Here is a 24,090-nt window from a genome sequence, read left to right on the forward strand (position 1 = left end):
TGGGGTTATGAGACTGTTTAGTTGGTTTATCTAATCCTGATGTAACTCTGGTACCTGTCTAGAAATTTGTCCATTTTATCCAGATTTACCAGTTTTGTTGAGTATAGGCTTTTGTAGTAGAAACTGATGATTTTGAATTTCCTCATTTCTGTTATTATGTCTCCTTTTTCCTTTCTGATTTTGTTAATTTGAATACTGTTTCTGTGTCCTCTTTTTAGTCTGGTTAAGAATTTATCTATCATGTTGATTTTCTCAAAGAACCAACTCCTGGTTTTGTTGGTTTTTTTGTATAGTTTTTTTTTTTTTTTATTTTGTTTCTATTTGGTTGATTTCAGCCCTGATTTTGTTTATTGGGGAATTGAGTCCATTGATATTGAGAAATATTAGGGACCAGTGATTCTTTTTTCCCATTATTTTTGTTGTTAGAGGTGGAATTATGATTGTGTGGCTGTCTTTTTTTTTGGGTTAGTTGATAAAATATTACTTTCTTGCTTTTTTTAGGGCTTGGTTTCCCTTCTTGTGTTGGAGTTTTCCATCTATTATTCTTTTTATGTCTGGATTTGTAGGAAGATATTGTGTTAATTTGGTTCTGTCCTGGAATATCTTGGTTTCTCCATCGATGTTAATTTAAAGTTTTGCTGGATATAGCAGCCAGTGTTGGCATTTGTGGTCTCTTAGGAGCTGTATTCCATCTGCCAATGATCTTCTAGCTTTCATAGTCTTTGTTGAGAAAACTGTTGTGATTCTGGTAAGTCTGCCTTTGTATGTTATTTGACCTTTTTCCCTTACTGCTTTTAATATTCTTTCTTTGTTTTCTGTATTTGCAGTTTTGCCTATTATATGATGAGAGGAATTCCTTTTCTGGTCCAATCTATTTGAAGTTCTGTATGCATCTGGTATTTTTATGGGCACATCTTTCATTAGTTTAGGTTTTTTCTAATTTTGCTGAAGATATTTACTGGTCCTTTAATTTGGGAGTATTCTCTCTTTTCTATACATATTATTCTCAGTTTTGATCTTCTCATTGCTTCTTGGATTTTCTGGATGTTTTGGGTTAGCTTTTTGCATTTTGCATTTTCTTGACTGGTTTGTCGATATTTTCTATTGTATATTCAGCCCCTGAGATTCTCTTTTCCATTTCTTGTATTCTGTTGGTGATGCTTGAATCTATGACTCCTGATCTCTTTCTTAGGTTTTCTGTCTCCGGGGCTGTCTCTCCCTTTGTGGCTGCTTCTTTATTGTTTCTATTTCTGTTTTTGGTTCCTGGATGTTTTTTTTTTTTTTTTTTCACTTCCTTCAACTGTTTGCTCCTGTTTTTCTGTAATTCCTTAAGGGCTTCTACCTGTTTACCTGTTTTGTCCTGTATTTCTTTAAGAGAGTTATTTATGACCTTGTTAAAGTCCTCTAACATCATCATGATTTGTGATTTTAAATCATAATCTTGCTTTTCAGGTGTGTTGGGGTATCAAGGACATGCTGTGCAGGGGAAATTGGGTTCTGATGATGCCACGTGGCCTTGGTTTCTACTTCTTAGGTTCTTGGACTTACCCCTCACCATCTGCTTATCTCTGGTGTTAGCCTGTCTTGCTGCTTCTGACAGTGGCTTGACACTCCTGTAAGCCCGTGCATCAGTACTACTGGGCAACCAGTCCTCTCCCAGCAGGGTCTGGGTAGAAATAGCTGTGGGTCAGGGTCAGCACTGGGCAAGACAAAAACCTGAATGGTCTTGTCCCAGACTACTCCTCTGTTCTTGTGTCCTGAGGGTTCACAGAGCAGAAGTATTGGTCTTCTTACCTGTACTCTCGGGTGTTTCAGCACTTCTGGGGGACCAGAGCTGTAGCACCAGGTCAGCTCTGGGCACAGGTGGAAACTGCAAGGATCTTGTCCCTTCTGCTTTTAGGTTCTAGTGTCCTGAGTGCTCCAGGTGGATTCCTCTTGGGACAAGATTTTGAGCAGGGGTGGTTGTCTCTCCTGTGTTCTCAGATGTGATAGCATTCTTATGAGATCAGCTCTCTCCCAGCAGTGTGTTTTTTTAAATATTTTATTCATTTATATTGGACATCTCTATATTTACATTTCAAATGTGTTCCATTTTACCCCTACTCCCATCGCCCCCACCCCCCACCTCCTTGTTTCCATGAAAGTGCTTCCTCTTCCAACCACTCTCTCCACCTCAGTGCCTTGGCATTCCCCTACACTGGCATAACACACTTTCACTGGACCAAAGGCCCCTTCTCCCATTGATGCCAGACAGTGCTATCCTCTGCTACATATGCAACTGGAGCCATGGGTCTCTCCGTGTGTACTCATTAGTTGGTGTTTTAGTCTCTGGGAGTTCTTGAGGATTTTGTTGGTTGATAATGTTTTTCTTCCTATGGGGTTGCAAACCATCTCAACTCCTTTGATTTTTTTCTCTAGCTCTTTCATTGGAATCCCTGTGTTCAGTCTGACAGTTAGCTGCAAGCATCCTCAACTGTATCCATATCTGCCTCCTACCAGTAATCACTTCATGGCATCAGCAATAGTGCTTTGGTTTGGTGGCTGCATATGGGGTGGATCCCCATGTGAGGTAGTCTCTGAATAATCCTTTCTTCAATCCCTACTGCAAGACAGGTTACAAGTGTTGTCTTTTTTTTTTAACGTTTGATACTGGCCACTGGAATCAATTAACATAAATTATGTCTTTAAGTTCTGAGTTTATACCCATCCTGAATATTTTTTTATAATTAAAATGTATAAATCCTGTAGCTATAGTTCCTTCCAGAAGAATTCCAATTAATAAATATAGAAAAAATGGGAATAGAAAAATCACCATTTAAAACCACACAAGTAAATGTCACAAGCAAGATCTGTCAGGAGATAGTAAAAGGCAAGCTCTAAGCAAGAACAGGACATTTGCATAGTCTCAAAGTATCTCTAGCAAATACTTAGTAATTACAAAGTAAAGCAGGGTAAAGTTTACAGCAGAGAATTTTAGCAGACACCACTTTAGCAGAGCACTCGATGTGAACCATGCCAGAAACACATGACAACACCAGCTCTCCTTATGATATGATGTTATAAAGCAAAAGACTATTGAGACAGACAACCAACTGCAAAACAGATCTGGACTGGTTAAGAGGATGCTACTAAAAAGATAAAGTATCTACTTTTAGGTTGCTACTTCAGGCAATGTTAACAGCAGTATTAATTCTTAATTTTGACAAACGGGTTTATTAGAGAAGATGTCAAAACAAGAGGAAGGTGAATGGACGATACACAGAAACTATATTTTTACAACACTTCTGTAAGTTTAAAATCATGTTAGTAGTTCAAAAATAACATAAGGTACATACACATATATGTACTTTTGTGTATAATGTGTACAAATGAAGGATGTGCATTAATTGGCATCTTGGCAGCATAAGTTAAGCAGGCATGTTTTCTTCTGAATCTATTACTGTCTGTCTCACTGGCAACACAGCTTTAAGATTTCTCCTCTTAATGTTTTAAGTAGAACTGTCAAACTTTTATAGAAAACTTTTCAAGGGGTAGTTAGATCTCAATCCTGGCTATCCTAACACTATATAGATCAAGATGGTCTTAAATTATCTATCTGCCTCTGCCTCTGAATGCTGGGATGAGAGTTGTGTGCCACTAATCTAGCTAAGAAAACTAGTTTCCAATTTAAGCATAATATACATCACTTATGCCTTATTTTGAGACAAGAAGAAAAAAGATGCTTTATGTGCTCTATCTCAATCCTGTTTGGTAGTGATAAAGAGTTGCTATTTGCAAAGGAATTCAAATGGATACATGGGAATTTGCTTCTGTCATTATGTCTTCAGACATGAGCTCTAGCAATTATAACTAGTATTCTATCACATTGTACTTTAGCTAAAAAAACAAATTATGGTAAGCTTTTTTCTAAACAATCTACTTTTTGTATACTATATCTCCAAATACATATTCAGACCAATATATTTGTATAAAATATAACCTCAGTGAGTTATTCAACAGGAAGCCAACATTTAAATTACTATTTTTCAAACATTTGAGAAATTCTTAAATTAGCACTATGCAAAGATTGAACAATCTTCAAAAATGTATCCATATGAAAGATTGACAGGGATTTATCATGAATATCCAAATACTATAAAACAGAACTGAAAGATTGGAAGGTCAATACACCAATGGAGGCTTGATATTGTAGTGGATAATTCCTGTGGTTTAACAACTTACAAATTTTATATTTTAACAAGTGGTTTTATGGACAAAAGTTATTTCAGAATTCTTTTCTTTGCCACAGCAGCTGTACAAGACTGGGGCCTTTATCCCCTACTTAATCATGCTGAGTGTCTATGGCCAGATAATGAGTACTTGGGGGCTGCCTGAAATTTTCCTCAGTTGTGTGGCAATTAGTACATTGGTTATGTTCTGGTAAATAACCCGCCACTCGTGCTTATGAGTGATTATAATTAAATCAGTGTATTTAAGAAAAAGTAGATATTGAAATGGGCTTGTTAGAAAATCAAGTGTTCTTAGTGGAAGAAATGGAAAATGAGTGAGGTCTTTGGGTTCATTGAAAGTCTCTAAAGTCAGTATAGTATATGAAATAGTTAAAGAATTTTAAAACAAAGCTAGTTCATACTACACTTCCAAACACATTATCATATTTTCAAAAGCTATGAAGAATATTACTTCTCCAGTGACCTTGTGGTGAGCATTTATCTGAGTTAACAAAAAATAAATAAATAAAAAGGAAAGAAAGAAAAGGTAATGGGAAACAGGCAAACCAACATGTTTGCTTTCAAATTGAACTAAACACAAGATAACTTGGTTGAAGATTAAGTACTGGTAAATTTATTTTTTGTATGTCCTTCAGCAAAGAATTAAAACTCATAAACATAAAAAAATATGTCATTTGGGATAAAATAATTTAACAATCCCATCGTGTGTGTGTGTGTGTGTGTGGTGTGTGTGTGTGTGTGTGTGTGTGTGTGTGTGTGTGTGTGTTTAACCAAACACCAAGCAATGCCCATAACAGAGATAAAGAATAAATGGATAAATAAACCACCGATTTTATTTAGGCTTCCACTGTGAGAATACTAATTTGTCAATGTGTACAAGACCACATTAAAGTTTTAAATTAGCATTCATGCTTTTTGTAAAATTTAGGCAAGCAGAAAAGTTCAGCTACATTAGCCCATATTAATTGCCATAATGACGTGTTTCTAGGTAACCTGTTTTATTCTAAATAAATCAAATGATAGCAAAAACATCCAATTAATGAATTTATCGTGATTTCATATAAATGTGAGTCTGCATATATTTTCTTCCATCAAATAAAAGTTTTAATTTTTATTCTTGTCTTACTCTAACCATAGATGACTATGTATTTTAATTTTATTTATTTCTGAGACTGCAAAAGTGAAAAACATAGCCTGTCTCATTCTCTGTGTCCATTCACAGTTGTTGTTTTTTTGTTGTTTTTGTTATTATTCACTTGATATTTGAACATGAAAAAAAAAAACCTGAAAGCAAATGGTCTGAGATTTTATGTACAAACATTTCCCTATGTATTAATTTCTTTCAAATTAAGCTCATAAGGCACCAGACAATGTTATATATTAAAGAGAAATAATTCAAGAGAGCCACTGCATGATAAAATTTAATTTTCCTTTAGCCTGTTAATATGAACGTACAAAAAAAAACCCTTCATTTCTATTATTTCATCTTAAGCAGTTTTTCAAATCACACTCATGCTGTCACTGATAATGGATCTCATGTCAGAGGAAAAGAGCAGACAGGAACTGATAATAAGTGCAATTATCAAACATCAAAAATGTAGATCAAAGTGGATTAACCGACTTTTCTATAAGCAGCCACTTCACAGCATTTCCTATCATGTGGTCCTGATGTGATATATTAATTTTCTCCATTAGAATAGTGACAAGATTGGTACATTTCAGTTGGAAGCTGATGATAAGTAGAGTCATTATTTCTACCTTATTTTGATGGTTTGCAGATACTCAAGTAAAAGTGTAGAAGCATACTCGTGAGCTCTCATGTGTGTTTGTGTGCATGTACACACTCCCATGCTTGCAAAAATATACACCACAGCCTCATGATTTTAGTTCCAGGGCTGATAGAAAACCTTCAGGGAGGTATTAACCTCAATATGAAGGATGGATCAAGGCAAGGGTTTTATTTCTTTCAGATATTCCAATATTTTCTCTGTCTGGGGAGTGCCTGACCTATCTTTGGGGGTGACTGAATTATCTAAGCTGGAACCTGGGAATATATTAGAAACTTGCCAACCCGAATCATTTCAATAATTCACATAACCTCATTTCCACCATTATCCCTATCTTCTCCACCTTACTTTTTCAAGACTCTTCCCTGCAGCAGTTCTCTATGGCAGGACTTGCATTTTGTTTTTTCGCCAAATGTTCAGTACAGATTATATGTTAGACATTTTGTATTCAAGTCCAAGAATCTGAACTTTTATTTTTTTAGAAAGATTTTCCTTTTCTTGGGTCGTACATTAAAAATATACCAGTGACGTGGGAATTAGTACTTTGATAACAAACTTCAGTTGAAGTATTGTTCAAAATGGAAGTAAAGAAAATGTTTTTGTTTTTATTTTGCAAGTATTAAGTCCTGAAATGACAAGCATTTTCAGCAATGAATTCTTTAGAGTCATAAGTTTATGCCATGTCTCAGCCAAACAATAATGACAGAAAATATTTTTCTTATTTGCTATGAAAATTTTGGACATGTTTGTTAAAAAAGAAAGAAAACAGACCATTTGCAAAAGGAAAAGGGCAAGCCCATATGCATGACAGATGGGACCTAGTCATGAAAATAGAAATACTTCCCTTTAATCAAAAAGAAAATCATTTCAAAAAGGCAAAGCACTTTAAAATTAGTGATTTAAAAAGCACTTCTTAACACAAAATTTAAAGAAATTTTTAAATTTTTTTGTGGATACAAAATAACCATTATTTGAAACTTCAAAAAAGGTAATTTTGGCTTGTTTCACCAAATCCTATCAATCAAAATGCCCTTCATTTCTTTATAGCAAGGCATTTCTGGCCTTGTGAAAAAAATGGATTAGTCTCTAAACATTGTTTTAATTTGTTACTGAACTAGGCCATATCATTTAGACATATAATATATACACTAGTCAATTAACACATTTCATTTTTCTGTGTGGGATAAATGTGCTTTATCTGTCAGAGTTGTACTCTAGTAGTTAGATGCAAGTTCCTCAAGTTTAATGTCTCAGCAAAAAAATAATTTCATAACATTTTCCTCATGGAAGAAGATATAGATGAAAGCTTTGAAAAGGAAATTCTCATCAATATCACAGGCTTAGAAATGGGTAGTGGTTTCTAGAATGATTGGTATATACTGTTCCTTAAACAGTTTTCAAGGGATAAAGTCATGAAAAAGAAAACAAAACATAAAATTAAGTAGAGTAAAATAAAAGACTATATAAACTGGAAGCTGTTGTGTTAATATTATAGTTCTACCATAATATATGGCATTTATGAAATAAAAATATGAATATTAACATTAATGTTGCATCTGTGGCAAAATCCTACATGTTAGAAATATAATGGTGCACTTACACCTGTTAAGTCATATTAATGTACAAGTCATGTTATATTAATAATGTATATAGTGTTTAAGACTGTTAGAACTGTACTGACAAAGGAGAATAAAAATTGACTGCTCAAGCCAACCCAAAATACCCTATTTAATAACCATAACAAACATTTCATAGCTTTTTCCAAACAGCCAAATGAATTAGTTCATTTTATATATTTATAACTGTGACCCTCTCCTACTATATGATTGTTAAAGAATTAGTAATAATGAAATTATACTCAGAGAGATCTACAGATAAATATATTAGTAGTCTCTTCTCTCTACAAAATTTAAAAATGATTTAGTATATCTCTCCCTTGATGTTTAGTTTTCTTGCTATTAATTTTCTCTTCTCCCAAGTCTCTTTCTCTTCTTTTTGGGTCTGTAAATTGCATATAAATCTGCTTGATTTCTTACTTCATTTTAAGCAAAGTTTTATTTGATTTTATGTATGTGCTTTTCCTCCATGTATTTATGTGTGCATATAGGACTGATGCCCATAAAGGTTAGAAGAGGTGATTGGATTCCCTGTATAGTTAGAGATATACATGGTTGTGAACTGCCATGTGGGTTCTGGGTCCTTTGTAAGAGTAAATCATTGAGCAACCCCTCAAGTCCCCATTCTGCTTTCTTAATTAGACCTATATAATCCTCATGCCTTTTGTAGTGCCTGCTTTATTCCAGCAATGATATCTTACTCTCTGGCATGTACTTTCAAGGAATTATCAGGAGAAAACATATAATAAGATGGAACCCCAGGTAGAAACATACATTGAAAAGAACCATCAGTGCTTGCAGACTAGGAATATGAAGAACTATTGTGACACTATATGCTGTTGTTTGTTGACTTTTTTTTCAATTTCTTGAAGATTGCTGCTTCTTGTGCTTAAGTTCACATATCCAGGTAGAATTCAACATATAGCAGTCAACATAGTAGATAGTCATGCCCTCAGCATAAAACATACTTCTTTTATTATTTTTATTAGATACTCTGTATTTACATTTGAGATGTTATCCCCCTACCCCTCCCTTCACAAAGGTGCACTCCCTCCTAATCACCTTCTCCACCCCATTGCCTTGACATTCCCCTACATTGGGAAAACATGCCCTCCCGGGGCTAAAAACCTCTTCTCACATTGATGCCAGACACTGCTATCTTCAGCTACATTATTGATCCAATTCTTTTATTATTGATTAGGTTACATTTATTCTCTGACATTTTCACACACATGAAAAAAAGGTGTTGTAATTCTTTTAGCCTTTTACTCCTGACAGCTACACCTTCTCCCTAAAAATCCCTCTGGGCATGATAAAGCCACTTTAGTCTTGAACTCTTAAAAGGTGCAGGTACCTGCATTGAGCATGTACAAGACTGGTTTGGCCAACAATCATTCATAGTTGGGGAGGGCTCATGGAAACTTATTTCTTCCTGTTCAATTACACGATGCTGAAACATTTTTAAGAAATGACAAGTATTATTTAGTTATATATCCACTTCTGAGCCCACTGAGTTCCAAAGAATAGTCCCAAACCCATTGAGGATCACAGATTCTCCTTGTTAAACTCAGTTGATCATAAAATATGCCTCTTAATTCCTCTGTGTTCACCATGCTTTTTTCCTCACATAAACTCAGTGGGGTATAATGAGGAATTCAGTTGTTTCAGCATAGAAATTGAGTTTTTCTTATTGCTTATATGAGATCCATCATCAAATCTCATTGAATATCTACCGAAATACAGCTTGTCTATATCAAATTCTCTCTAGTCTCTCATGACTTATGTGTACCTGTAATAGTTTACTTTCTGGCCTCCTTAATTCCAATACTAGTCCTCTAATCTGTTTTCTGTAATAAAAAGCAGCCTAAGAAAGTTTAAAAAAATTATTGAGTTTGATCAAGATAGAAATAAGAATCAGAAGTTTTGATTTCCCACCAGCATAAAAAAGATCAAAACCCAGAACCTATTATGATAATAGAAATCAGCAAGGGCATCCACTCACGCCACTCATTCCCAACATAGCACCCGAGATCTTATACCATAATTAGGATACAGAAAGTGATGTAAGGCATGGAAATAGAAAAAAGAAGTCAAATTATTTCCATTTTCTTTATATTGAAAAAGTTAAATACTTTATTAAAAGACTATAGGGATGATAAATAAATTTAGAAAATCTGAAAAGATTTTAAAAATTAAAAAATCAGTATTTTATACACTACTAATATACTTTTTCAGAAGGAAGCCATGAAATCAAGTCCATTTACAACAGCAAAAAATAAAATACCTAATAAAATACCTTATAAAAAAGGCAAGCCAGGGAATAAATAGCCTTTACAATGAAAATTACAAAATTCTTATGAAACAAATAAAAGGCAGATTAACTGAAGAAATTCTAAGTCTCACAATTTGAATAATTAATACCTGTAATATTAAACTATTTATGGAGAGCTGGAAAGATCACCCTGTGGTTAAGAGAAATGGGTTCTCTTGCAGAGGACCCAGGGTTGATTTTCAAAACCTACTTGGTACACAACCATCTGTAACTCCATCCAATGGGATCTGGTACAATCTTCTGGGTTCTATAGGCACTAGTCACATGTGTGACATATGGACAGATATAGGCAAAACACCCATATATATTTAAATAAATAAATAATTCAATATATATATATATATATATATAATATATATATTAATACCAAAAGAAATCTACAGATTTGAGGCAGTTTCCATTACAACAGCATTGACATCCTTCACATAACTAAAAAAGCAATCAGAAAATATACAAAATAGTCAGGAAAATCTCAAGATTTAAAATGAGTAAAAAGATGGAAATATCCCAACATCTAATCTCAAGACATATAGGATTGATATTAAGACACTGGAAATAAACATCCATATTTACAGCTAATTAATTCTCAACAGAGAAAGAAAAAAAGCACATATCTGAGAAGGAATGGATCAATAAATAATGCTCAGTATTCACATGGATAAGAGGGGATAACTGATAGAAATGTTAGACCTCAAACCATGAAACAGCTAGAAGAAAACATAAAGAAAATACTCCTAGATGAAAATACAGGCAATGGTTTTGTATAACACATGCCAAACAGCACCCACAACAAAACTAGATTGATGTTAGTCAATGATTCAAAAACCATACTTTTTAGTATATATCCATAAATGAAATGAACAAACCAAAGATACATTCATTCTCAGGGTTAGTTGTAGCACTTATCAAGAGAGAAGATCAACATGTGTGCTCATGATATATAGGGGGATAAATAAAATATATATAAATTAAGGAGAGAAAAAAACACTAGAAAAAGGGAGCTCAAAATCTAAATAGCAAGGAGAATGAAATGCTTCATTTGATCAGTACATATTTTGAACACACATGGAAATACCACATTGTGTTTCATAAATATCCACAATTATTATGTGAAAATCTAAAAGTAATTTTTTTCATTCTAGTAACTTGGCACTGAGATGGTGAGGACTGAAGATTAGAAGTTCAAGGTGAGTCTTTCAACTTAACAAGTTTCTGTCTCAAAAAATAAAAATGGAATAATCCACCAATCAAGGACTCAGGATGTATCTGTTACAAATGCTTGCCTAGTGCACACAGGCACACACACACACACACACACACACACACACACACACACACACACACACACACAAACACACACACACCACTATGAGGGCTCAATTCTCAGTTTTGTAAGATAAAATTTCAACCTAATTCCATGGCTTAGAAAAACAGTTAACCTCACCACATCTCCACATTATATCAGTATTATCAACCCGAAAGAATCCAGGATCGTTTGAGAGATGAACCTTTAGGCATGTTTTTGGGATAGTGTCATGATTGTATAAATTGGGGTGGGAAGACTTACTGTGAGCAACACCACTTTTTCTGAGCAGGGATCTGGGAGTATATAGAGGGATAATAGGAAGCAAGTAGCATGCATGCATTCGTTCCTGTTTCCTGTTTGTGCATATATGACCAGCTGCTTCTCATCCCTATTGCCATGACTTCCCTTCAGTATTACTTCAGTGTTTGGCCTATAGTAGGTACTCAATAAATATATATGGATGCTTGAACAAAGATTAGTTCCAATGTTGATGAATGAGTTTCTGTCAAAGAATACCTTTTATCTCATCAACTTAAAAGCTGGAGAAACTTGTAATTGCTACAACATATATGACTAACCCATTATCTAAAAGTAGTCACAGTAAAACATTTTTTGTGTGGCATTTTGATGACACATCAGCCCATACAATACCTACCATTATCATAAAATGCCTTTACTTTAAGCCTCCTCTCAATGTAGATGGTTTAGTCATTTCTTTTACAGATAATTAGAAAAAATACTCCCAGAGATGAAGTAGGGAGTATTGTATTTTTGCCTTTTTTTCTCTTTTGAGGTAGTAGTTTCTGTGTACTGGAACACCAACATGATGTTTAAACTTCTCTCAGGCCATATAAATGAGTTTAAAATGAAAGGCAAGAACACAATAGCTCCAGACTCCAATTTGCTCTTGCAATGTGATTCAGAAGATAGCCTCACAGGAAGAATTCAAAAATTATAACTTGATTGTAGGCATTTTCTTTTTAAAGATTAATAATGGTTTCTTGGTTCTATCTCATCCTAATAACACTCTAATGATGTCAATTAAAAGTCACTCTCATCCGCCCTCAAGGACTTAGCAAGTCTTTCCTTCAAAAGCACTTTATGAGCTTTAGTTTTGATCCAGGCTGTGACAGTCCAAGAGAATTATTTATCTTCTTATAAGAAAAAAGGATTAAGAAAAAAAGAGAACCACTTCACCTCCAGACTTCCCACTGAAGCCCAAGGAGACTATGGCAATCTTATTTTTGTTATCTTTGTAGTGCTGTAATTGCTCTGTGTGACAAAAAAGTCATTTCTTCTGACTAACTCATATCCCTAACTCCTTTAAGTGCTTTTCATCTCAGATTAAATATTAATTTGAAGTACATCTGTGCTTATTTAGTGCAGCAGGTACTGCTCACAAACTGTAGTAGTACACATTTTCATTTTGCAGCACATGGTGATATGCACTACATTGCTTTTCCACCAGGGATCACTATTTTGGAATGGATAATCGGCCCTACTGACCTTTGCATGATGTCTTATGCACTTCTCTATCGAAGTCTATTTATAAAGCCAGGGCTTCTCGACTTTAAAATTCAGGACAATTGCTCTACTTCCTTAAAAAAAAAGCTAGTACCTTAACCATATTGAGGTTAGTATCAGACATTAGATTTTAACAGTATTGCACTCTTCTAGAAAAACCCAATTATCATACCAAATATAAATGGTATTGTCTATAAGATAGTGATATGTCTACATGACTTATTAATCTATATTTTCTGTGTGCTAAATAAAAATTTTAGCTGTTTAAACTTCAGATGCAAGGTTTACATATAAAGAACTTTGATATTTATGGTTATAAATGTCTTTATCAAGAAAAAGTGATAATTTCATCAGTTGTGAATGATAATGATATATAGCTGAATTTTATATTGACATTTAAAAGATGCCCTTGACTACATTGACTATTTCTAGATTTCTGCTCATTTCTCTCCTCTGTGAATCTCATAAGAATATGGACCATTAATTTGACTCAATTCATCTCTGAAGTGAAAGAAGCAGTCATTTCCTATTCTCTACCTACTGGATTGAAAATTGACTTCTGAAAGGACAACAGAAACCCAATTTACCTCCATTTAAGGACCAGGCCTGATCTAAAAAAGGAGGCCATAGGCATCACCTCCTGGAACAGACCATAAAATCCAGAAACAAGGTCATAAAACCCATTCCCAAAGAACAGCCTGGGGATAGCCACAAAAAATGAGGGAATATCTCAGGATGGGCCAGCTGTGCTGGGCAGCCCTATGTCACCCTACAGATAAAGGGTTATGACATAAGAATGGAGACCACTGAGCACCTGTGACCCCCTAGCACCCACCAATAAAATTTTAGATTACCTAATCCTTCTAGAGACTCCCTCAGGTTCTCTGTAAAAAGGCCTGTGTGCCTTTGTCTGGGATTGCCATTTTGGAGAATGGTTGATACCCACATGCTGGATGTTTCTGTAGAATTAAAAGTCTGCATACTATCTGAATCTGAGGTCTTCCCTCAGAAATTTTCAGACTCTTCCATTCTTAGATTCTCCCAGAAATGGGTAAGACTCGTATTTATTTTATTGCACTAAGGGAACAGTAAACTCTTTCAACATTAAATCTGCTACATTTTGTAGGTCATGGTGTTTTGCATATGGTGCTAAATCAAATACTTAAGGAAGTAATGCGACTGAATTGGTTGGGTAGATCTGGATTCCTTTCATCAGATCCATAGACAAGGACTGATGATTCTTTTAATGCTTTTCTATATTCTGGTAGTTCCATGGACCTTCCCATAGCCATTTCTGGGTTTCTTTAGCCCTTGATTTTCCATTTACTTGTTATTTCTAGAAAGTTGTTCAATGGTATGTAAGTCACATCTGTGGTTCTAAGAGGAGATGTGCCATCCAGAACTGGTTGGAAGATTATTAATTGATAACTATTTAAACTTGGGTCTAGGAGCCCAGAACCATACAGGACTACTATCTAACAAGAGACTTTCAGATAAAAAACAATGACATACCACCACCCCTTTCTAGAAGCGTCAATGCAAGTAGGGCTCGTCAATCACCTGGACAGCAAAATGTCCCTCAGGAAAGTTGTCTGTTCCAGAGATGTTAAAAATAGTTTAAAGCCTACTTAAAATGGAAGTCTGCACAATGGTCCCTTAGCTCATTGCCCATTCTCTCCCCTTGAGTATGTATTTTATACAGCAGTCTCTTTAGTCACTGTTCCTCTCATCTCTTGAGAGTGCTCCTGCTTTACACTATAACAAACTCCGAACTTTGTGTGTCTTTTTGAATTCTTTAGCCAGAGATCACAAAGACTTGGGATTAGGAAAGGCCAGACTGAGATCTTGGTGACAGGTGTGTATTTCTGGGTTTCAGTTTTGTAATGGCATTTCACTTTTTCTTGTTTACAGCTGCTTAAACAGTGTTATCTCTTCCTGATAGTCTCATGCCCATTTCTTCACCTAGATAGCATCGGTTCTTCTTATAACACTGTTGACCAGTTTGTGTAGTTATTTCTATGTTGGTTTCTCTGTTTATTGGTGGGGCTCAGACAGAGTAGGCTTCGTGGAGTAAAAGCCTATGTTTGCCTTATTCATAATTTAATCCAAACATGGTTCTTTATATGCAGAAAGTTCAATAAATATTTGTGGGAGAAAAAAATAACTATAATTTTCCCAGTAATAGTAACTGTAATGCAGTTTGGCTATGAACCTAATTCTAGGAACATCCTTTCATTTTCCATTCTAACAATAAATATGATAAATATGGCATTCTACAAAGGAAGGCAACTTGAAATCATGTGTAATTAAGACTACATGTTACAGTGTATGCCTTATAGGAACCTAAAGCACTAAGAAATAGATATTTTTAAAATCTTACAGAGGATATAACTGTGTTCCTACAAATTTTAATGTTTTAAAAAATCTTAATTGGCAGTAATTGCACTATTTACATGTTAATGATCAGCACCTGGCCCCAGCTGGGTATAAAGAGGCTGACAATGTTTTTCTCTCACCTCCCTGGCAAGCAACTAAGCATATGCAATTTTAAAGAGACCTGCTTGCCAGAAATAACACATTCATAATTGGGAGGACAATGTGAAATTAGTTCACACATTTTACCATTCTCAAACAAATGCATAATATTACTCATGTTTAAAAGCTTTATGACTCAAAGAGGACCTTACTTCCTACACTTGGTGATTATTCACAATCATTAAATTATTCCTGTCAATGAATGTGCCAGAAACCAGCTAAATAGAAGCCCAAGTAGTCTCCTGTAATAAGGGACCAATTCCTGCATTAATCCCTTGAAAAAATCAGAGTTTCCTTTGAAGTCATTCAAAATCTATAATTAAATATGGTAATTTCCTGCTTCCTCTATCCTATGATATTTTGAATCTGTATAGTTTTGATTGGATTTCCTACTACAGACTCAAAACCAATTAAGAGGTATTGAAAAGTGATTTCCAATAAGAAAGATTTTTTTTAAGTCACAAAATGATTCTTGCTAGATTTTGGCATATCTTTATCTGTGGCCCAATAATTGTTATCAATACAAGGTGACAAAAAGGGAGGCCAAGTCTTAAATTACTTTCGGTCATACAATTATATTTTGCCAGTTGATGTAAGAATATTGTTATTTCGTTCCTAAGCACAGACAAAACAACCTTTATGTATACATTGTTCCTCAGTCTTCTCAGCATTAAGTAGCAAAAAACATTGCTGAGGCAAACAAAGGATACAAAAGGATCACATTTTTACATTTGCTAGGAAGACAAAAGCTGAGTAACTTCATTGAAAGGTACCAAAAGAAATAAGTTTTGGGAAGAGGAGAGCATATACACTTAAGGAAATCTATAGAAACCCATGTGAAAGGAGGATGAGACAGAAGATACTTTGTGCTAGGAAACAATACCTACTGTATCTCATTTAAGTTATTCAAAGGCACATAGTTAAAAACCATTGATATGCCAATATGTGATTTTAGAACACAGCTACAAGTTATCTTGAAGGAGAGAGAGGAAAAAGGTAATGAGAGAAGACTAATACAAGCAGATAGACTTTTGTTGATGTGTGTTGTGCTTCTACTACTACAGCAATAGATATGTTGAAAAGACATACCAAGTAACATGAAATCAACAGTAAGGTGAGTGACAGTTAATATTTCGAACAAGGAGATATCTTTTACAATGGCTAGAAAAGGCATAAATTTAAGCAAACTGAGTCATCAGGTAAAATGGACATGTCACATTTTCAGATACTGATAAAGAAAGGGAGGTAAGCAAAGATTGGGGCCAGTGATTTTATTATAGAAAGCATGATGAGGAAATGACGACTTCCTCAATGGGCCAGAAGGGCAGCTCTTTAATATGTGTCTCCAGCCCCAGGCAGAGTATCTATACATTAAGTACTTAATAACTTACAATTATGTTGTGTTTGCACATGATTAAGGAAACAGAACTCTCACATACTTATAATGGGAAATAGAATCAGTCCAGCTGCTGTGGAAGTCAATTTGACATTATTTGTCAAACATGTCAATATTTATCAAAATTAACAATTCGTAGTTACTTTAGAATACAATTTATTTCCAAACCACTGATGAGAACAATGGGCAACACCAAGAAAAAAAAAAACCATTAACTTTATTACTTTTAAAAATACTAAATGAATTTAAACTTTCTGTAGTGTTCATCAAGAAGCTACAAGAGGGGTATGCCCATCAAGGGAATATTGGAAAACTGACTCTTATGTTCACTGTTTTTCCCAACTATGAAATGAGCGGCTTTTCTCTGCCAGGAATTGCTATTCTGATGTGATGTTTTGTCATGAGTCCAAAACAAACAGAGCCAATCAATCAGAGGATGAAGTCTCTAAAACTGTTAGTTAAAAGTTCATTATAACTATAAGTTCACTGACAGATATTTTGTTATGGTGAAGAAAGCTAACTACTACACTGGCGCTGGGATACTGTAAACATATTTTAGTATAGTTAAGCATTTGGTAACTCAGCAGCTGTCGAACATAATGGCCTTTAAGACTCTTAGAGGCCTGCATGATGGCGCAGTCAGTAATTGACCCAGCTGCCAAGTCTGAGGCCCAAGTTACAGAACTCAGACACTGATAGAGGGAGAGAACTGACTTCTACAAGCCCTCTTCTGTCTTTCACATGGGCATGTCTGCTCAACCAAAAAACCTACACAAAATGTAACGTAAAAGAAACAAAAGAAATCTAAATTTCTTTCAAAATAGTTTCTATTTATTTATTTTTTTAACTCAGAGTCCAATCAGCCCTTTCCATTTGTACATGGGTTTAGGGTCATCCACAGGAGCATGGGAATTCTACCCATGGGTACACTGCTAAAGAAAACAGGCTCTTCCTTTTCTAATAGCAATCAAGTGCCAATAGCTCTTCAGCTAAGGGGTAGAGCCCTCTTACAGAAATCTTAACTCTCTTGTGCTTAGGTCACAAAGTATTCTCCCTAAAAATCTTGTGTTAAAATCTTTGTTCCTAATCCAAGCAGTGCTCCAAAACGGGGCCTTAGACAAGGGGTGGGATCCTGAAGGCTCTGAAATCCTTGATGAATCAGCATATGGATGGCATCAGAAATCAATGGCATTATTGGGAGGTGATAGAAAGGTTAGGAGGTAGGGCTTGCTTAGAAGTAGATGTCTTGGCAAAGGCCTTTTTGTCTCTGGCTTCCATATGTGAGTTGTTTTGCCCCAGCAAATGCCTTATTCCATGATGTTCATCCTTGCTTCAGGCCTAGAGCAGTAGTACTGAGATCTCAGAGACCTCGAGACAAGTGGATTTTGCTTTCTTCACACTGGTCCTCATAGATATTTTCCAATGTGATGAAATATTTAACTCAAAACTTATTATAACAGAAATGGAGCCTTTATTACTGTGCTGGCCTGGTGATATAGTTTTACAATGTTTCCAAATGTATGGTGGGAGAAGTTTGGGAATGTGTGGAAAAACAAACTTGAGGAGGGCTAGAATGCTACAACTAGAGATTTCTGGGCAAATCTGATGGTAGTTCATGCCAGGATACTAATTCAGATGTGAACGGTAAATACTATAATCGTCTTGAGATGAATTAAATACCACATGCATAATACACTGTGCTTGAGGGTTTGGTCTACATTTTTATCAACAGCTAGCTGCTCCCTCTCTCTTCCTCCTAAATTGTCACTACAACCATACCCATTTGGTATTTATTTGTTTTTAGATTCACCATTCACATTCATCCTTGCTTGGTCCTTCCTTTTTTTTATTTACCACCTAAGTGGGTCCTGCCCTTATCCATCACCCTAAAAACATCAGTGGCTTCCTGCTATGGCTTTAGTCAGATAGATAACATCTGCCATGTTCAGCTGCTTTATGTTTCCATAATCTGCGTGACCAAGATCCAATATTAAACATCTTCCTTATAATTTCCATTATGCCTTTTCTGTTTCGATTTCAAATGATACAGACAAGCAACAAAAAAAAAAAAAAAAAAAAAAGCTGTGATTAAAGGTAGAGGAGAAGAAAGATCTGATTGGCACCGATTGTCAAGAATGATTCTTGTTTTGGATGTGCCTTATTTGACTGAATCCTACGGGCATGCGCTGAAACTGAAAGTAACTTCCAATGCTAGGACTGTGGTAAACAAGCCTTCAACATATTTAACATTTTCACTAAATCAAGCAAGGAAATAAATTATTTCGGTCTTGATGGTATATACTCAATGTTTCCATCAGCAAGTGCCTGCAAACTATTAATTAAATGTCTCAAGTAGACCTAACCAGTACTGAAAGTAAATGCAGGCATCAGTACTAATGCATAATCAATTGAACATATTTATGACTGCTCCCTCATTATTTCCTAATGAGGAGTTCAAGAAGCTATGCATGTTTGTAGATGGCTGGCAGGGTACTACATCAATACATTGGGTCTGTCAGAGTCAGGTAGGGTCTTTAGAAATCCTTATTTTTACACTTTATTTTTACACTTCCTGAAGCCAATGTACACAGAAGAAAGAGTTTGCTCTGTGCCATCCATCACAAACCATCCCGTAGGCTGACTGCAAATATATTAGAAAACAAGACTCTGAAAGTTAGTCTTCTTCCAAATTCATAAAGGAAATATTCTTGCTTATTCCATGAACAAAAACAGTGAAGAAGCTTCCCTAAATCCCAAACAGCTCCGTGAAAGCTGGGTGTTTTTATTCCAACACATTTTATTATACTGCGAAAGATAATGTTCGAATTGGGACATTCCAAAATTCTGGATATTAAATTTCAAATGACTATTGTCCTCTGAATTAGTTGCCAAGAAAGCGATGGGCAAAAACTAAATAGAATCTTTCTTTTAAAACACCATCAATATTTTAGATATAATTTTCAATAATAAAAGAATCTTTGTTAATTAAAAATGTACTTTAGATCCATAAAGAAAATTTTATATAAACACTACACTTAGGGAAATAAAACTGATTTAAGGTATTGAGAATGCTTAGTTTACTTTGAGGTTAAGCTCATCTGAAAATGAAGAAAAGTATTTTCTCATATTGTAAGAAGAACTAGGTTTAAAGTTTTCAACAAGACAAGGGGAATTTTTGTTTCTTACCAAATATTTGGAAACTTTTCTCTTTGTGAACATATTCAAGATTAATAATAGTCATTAATTAGCTGTCATAAGGACAAAGCTGATTATTATGTGTATCAAATAGATGTTGACAAAATATAGCAAAATACCATTTCTGATAAAATTGACCCCAAACTGTAAGAATAATGCGCCAGGGCTGGGAAAATGGTTCAGTCAGCAAAAATCTGCCACATAAGCATAAAAACTCCAGTTTGATCCTCAACATACATGTAGAGAAAATGCTGAACATGGAGGTATGAATTTGTAACCCCAGCACTAGTAAAGTAGAGGCATTACAACTTCTAGGGCTTGTAGAGGGGAGCCAGTCTAGGCAAATTACTGAGTTGTTTACAAAATTCCCTGGCAGAGCAATCTAGGAATGTACCGCTAGTGTCCTCATTTACGTGCACTCAAATACACAAAATATAAAAATAAATAAATTATGTAACAAATCTTCATTTACAGATAATGTATTATGAAAATATAGTTACTGTTCATTTACAAAAGCACAGTATATATGCATATGTCTTGGATTTCTGGGCACACCATTTTCCAGATGTACAATAGTTCAACAGATGAATTAGGGAATATCTCCAAAAGCACATTCTTTTGGAATATAGAAAAATTGAGTGTTAATTTGCATATCAGTGTACTCAGATGGACACAAATGGTTAAAAAGTACAAAACATTTTCTCCATAGTATTATATGCTTCCTATTATGAATAAATAAATAAGCTGCTTTACAAAGATTTTGAGATTAAAGTATAGTTATATCATTTCCCCACTCTCCCTTCCTTCCTCCCAACCCATGTAACATCCCTAGTTCTCTCTGATTCTGGTCTTTTATTTTGTGTAATTTCTGGCCTTTTCCTAAATATGTAAATAGAATATGATCTGTCTATTATATAAAATCTGTCAGATTTTAAAGAATATATTTTTACCTATGTATTAGATTTCCTGTATTTTGGAGGCAAGTCATATTTTTCATTTACCTTTAGAGTATGTGTGGTGGTTTGAATGAGAATATCCTGACCTATAGACTCATATATGCTTGGTCTCTCCTTGGTAGAACTATTTGGGAAAGTTTAGGAGGTGTTGGAGGAGATGTATCACTGGAGGTGGGGTGGTCTTTGAGGTTTCAAAATATCCTTCCACACCCTGTGTGTCCTCTCTGTCTCTTCTCTCTGTGTCTCTGTTTCTATCTCCGTGCCCTTGTCTCTCTGTATCCCTGTCTTTCTGTCTCTGTCTGTATATCTGTCTCTTTCTGTCTTTCTCTCCATTTCTCTCTCTGTCTCTTCCTCTCTCCTCCGCCTCTCCCCTCTCTCTGTCTTTTTCTCTCTGTCTCTCTCTGTGTGTCTGTGTGTCTGTGTGTCTGTGTGTCTGTGTCTCTCTCTCTCTCTCTCTCTCTCTCTCTCTCTCTCTCTCTCTCTCTCTCTCTCTCCCTCCCTCCCTCCCTCCCTCCCTCCCTCCCTCCCTGATTTATGTCTGTGTCTGAGGATGTAAGATCTCAAATGTTTATCCCCTGCATGCTGACTGACTACCTTCCATAAAAGTTCCTGGGCTCACCCTCTGAAACTGTAAGCCCCCCATCAAATTATTTTTCTCTAAGTATTTTTGGTCAGGGTGTTTTCTAATGGCAATAGGAAAGTAACTGAGGCAGTGCACACTGTAGAATTCTTACAGCTGTACTATTTTAGAGAAACCTTACTTTCACTGCCTTATTCAACTGTCCAAACAAAGCTTACTCTGTTTCAAGTCTCCTTTTAGAAAAGAAGTACGAAAAGTAAACAAAAGTTCTGAAATCTTGAGAAACTTGCCCAAAGCACACAGCCATTTAAAGAAAGATTATTCTTGTGTCCCTCCATCCTCGGAAGCCTGTGGTTTTTCCTCCCCAGAAATCATGTTATTGTCTCTCTATGGACTATCTACAAGTAAATGGGAGAATTGGATGGGGAAAACAAGATTACATGCCCTAAGACTACAACAATATAGCTCTGTCTGCACCTGAAGAAATAACAAAGACAAACATTTAGAAAACGTTATGAAATTATTTGTGCATTTAATCTAATAAAGAACCCCTATGGGCTCTCTTTTTGGTCAGGAGAGCCTGTGATTTTTAAAAAAAAAAAAAATGTAATTTAAGAAGGTTAAAATCGGGCCAAGGATGTAACTTAATGGTAGAGTGCATGCCTGGGTATAAAAAAAATAGTTTAAAATAAAAAAAAAATACAATTGAAGTACAGTTTTCTATTAATCAGAAAACCAATAAATAAGCTAAATCTATTTTTATTATTTATATTAATGAAAGTATCACCTTATTTAGCCTGCATTTCTCATAGATTGGTAGGATAAGTAAATGCATTAACAGAAATAAAAAAGCGTAGAACAGTGCTTTCTTTACAAAGTCCTCAGGTTATGTGATAGAACTTTGGTCTAGACATTATATAATTGGGAGAAAAGGAGAGAGAGAGAGAGAGAGAGAGAGAGAGAGAGAGAGAGAGAGAGAGAGAGGTGAACAAAGTTTCTCTCTTTGTGAAATTTATCTTTTTGTTTGATAAAAATTAATGAGGCTTTTGTAGTTGTTATTTTCATTATTTTTTATAATTTTCTCCAAAACCTTAATGAAATATTATTTATAAACATTCTGGAATATACTAACTTCCTATCACACACAAGTATGCCTTTTTTCAGTATTAGGAGTACTTAGATATGATAAGATTAAAAGTTATGCTATAGTTTTATCAGAATGAGCTATATAAAAAGATTCTCTGTCAAAAATATACTGCAGATTGTTTAGGAAACTTAAGAGCAATCTAAATTCTATACTTTGAAATATACATTTTTCATAATTTTGGCCCATATGAAATGAAAATATTCCAACTAGCTTTACCTTGTCACTTTATTGCTGAGGATATTTATCAAAGAGAATTCAGTTCAGGAGCCTTTACTGGTTTTATTATTCACTGTTTTATAATCCCTTTTGTCATAGTCTAGGATAGCAAAGTGCAAGTGTGTGGGCTTTACTTATTTAAGGAAGTTTACTTATTTCTGCATTGAGGTGGGCTTTGGGAATGACTTTCTATGTTAGAAAAGAGAAACAGTACCGTCTTCACCTGGGCTCAGCAGCACATACTTCTAATCTCAGAACTGGAAAGGTGGAAGCTGGAGATCAAGAATTCAAGGTGAGTCGCATCTACCTTGTGAGAAAGAGACTAGCTTGGACTACACAGACTGTCTCAAAAGCTCAAACAAATAGAGAATATATTGGGTTGAAACAACATGAAGAATAGAAATGTCACTGCTTTGAAATAGTGAACTTCAATGTCAGATTACTAGGATGGGATGTGCCTCTGGCATGGGGATAACACACTACTATGTGGTCTTAATATAAACTGGGGGAGAGACAATTTACTACCCAACAAATGTATCCCTCTATTATGCCATATTCAGAGTTAAAATATAATAATATGCCTGGTCTTGCAGAATTCATATACCTGAGTCATGGTTGATAAATGGGATCATCTCCTTTTCACTTAGGTACTCATGAAATAATATGAAAGACATAATTCTATGTCCTGACATAGTCATAAACTGTATGCAGTGGGTGTGTTTGCTCTGTAGACCTTCTATAGACTATTACATTATAGTGAACTAATATTCTGTTTATGAACATGTTGTTATAGTGAATAAGCTTTTTTTACAACATAATAACTGAAGCCAATACTTAAGTACTTAAAGACTGTTTAAGATCTTTTTATATCATGTGCTTATGGTATCCATTCATTTATGCCAAATAGTGTTCATAATTTAGTTTATAACTCACATATAACTTTCCCACACAATACTTTGTGATATGCCACCATTTTTTCTGTCACATTACACCTTGTTTGCTTCTTCCTCACAGGACTTGTTTTTCAGAATCCTAGAAGAGTTCTGTTTCTGTATGTCTTATCTCTTCAAGCAGAGCAAGCTTTGTGAGTATTGAGTTCATATCTTATTCTCCTATGTACCTTCTACAGTTCCAATCTAGGATCTCTCTCCTGGAGTGCTTTTTGGCTGAAAGGAAGACTGAAACATTTGAACTGCATGATGTTTGACTATAATATGCTGTTGTAACTATATGAGCCTGGAGCAACTATACATTTGTTGTAGGTAATAGAG

General features: G+C 35.0%; 1 protein-coding gene across 3 annotated transcripts in view; it reads right to left on the reverse strand.

Annotated features, from left to right (window-relative positions):
* Positions 1-24,090, reverse strand: part of TENM1 (teneurin transmembrane protein 1) — a gene marked incomplete at both ends in the record, with an annotated part of 585,996 nt that overhangs the window by 437,340 nt on the left and 124,566 nt on the right. The window lies entirely within an intron of this gene.

The sequence above is a fragment of the Micromys minutus genome (assembly GCF_963924665.1).
Source record: "Micromys minutus genome assembly, chromosome: X".
NCBI lineage: Eukaryota > Metazoa > Chordata > Mammalia > Rodentia > Muridae > Micromys > Micromys minutus.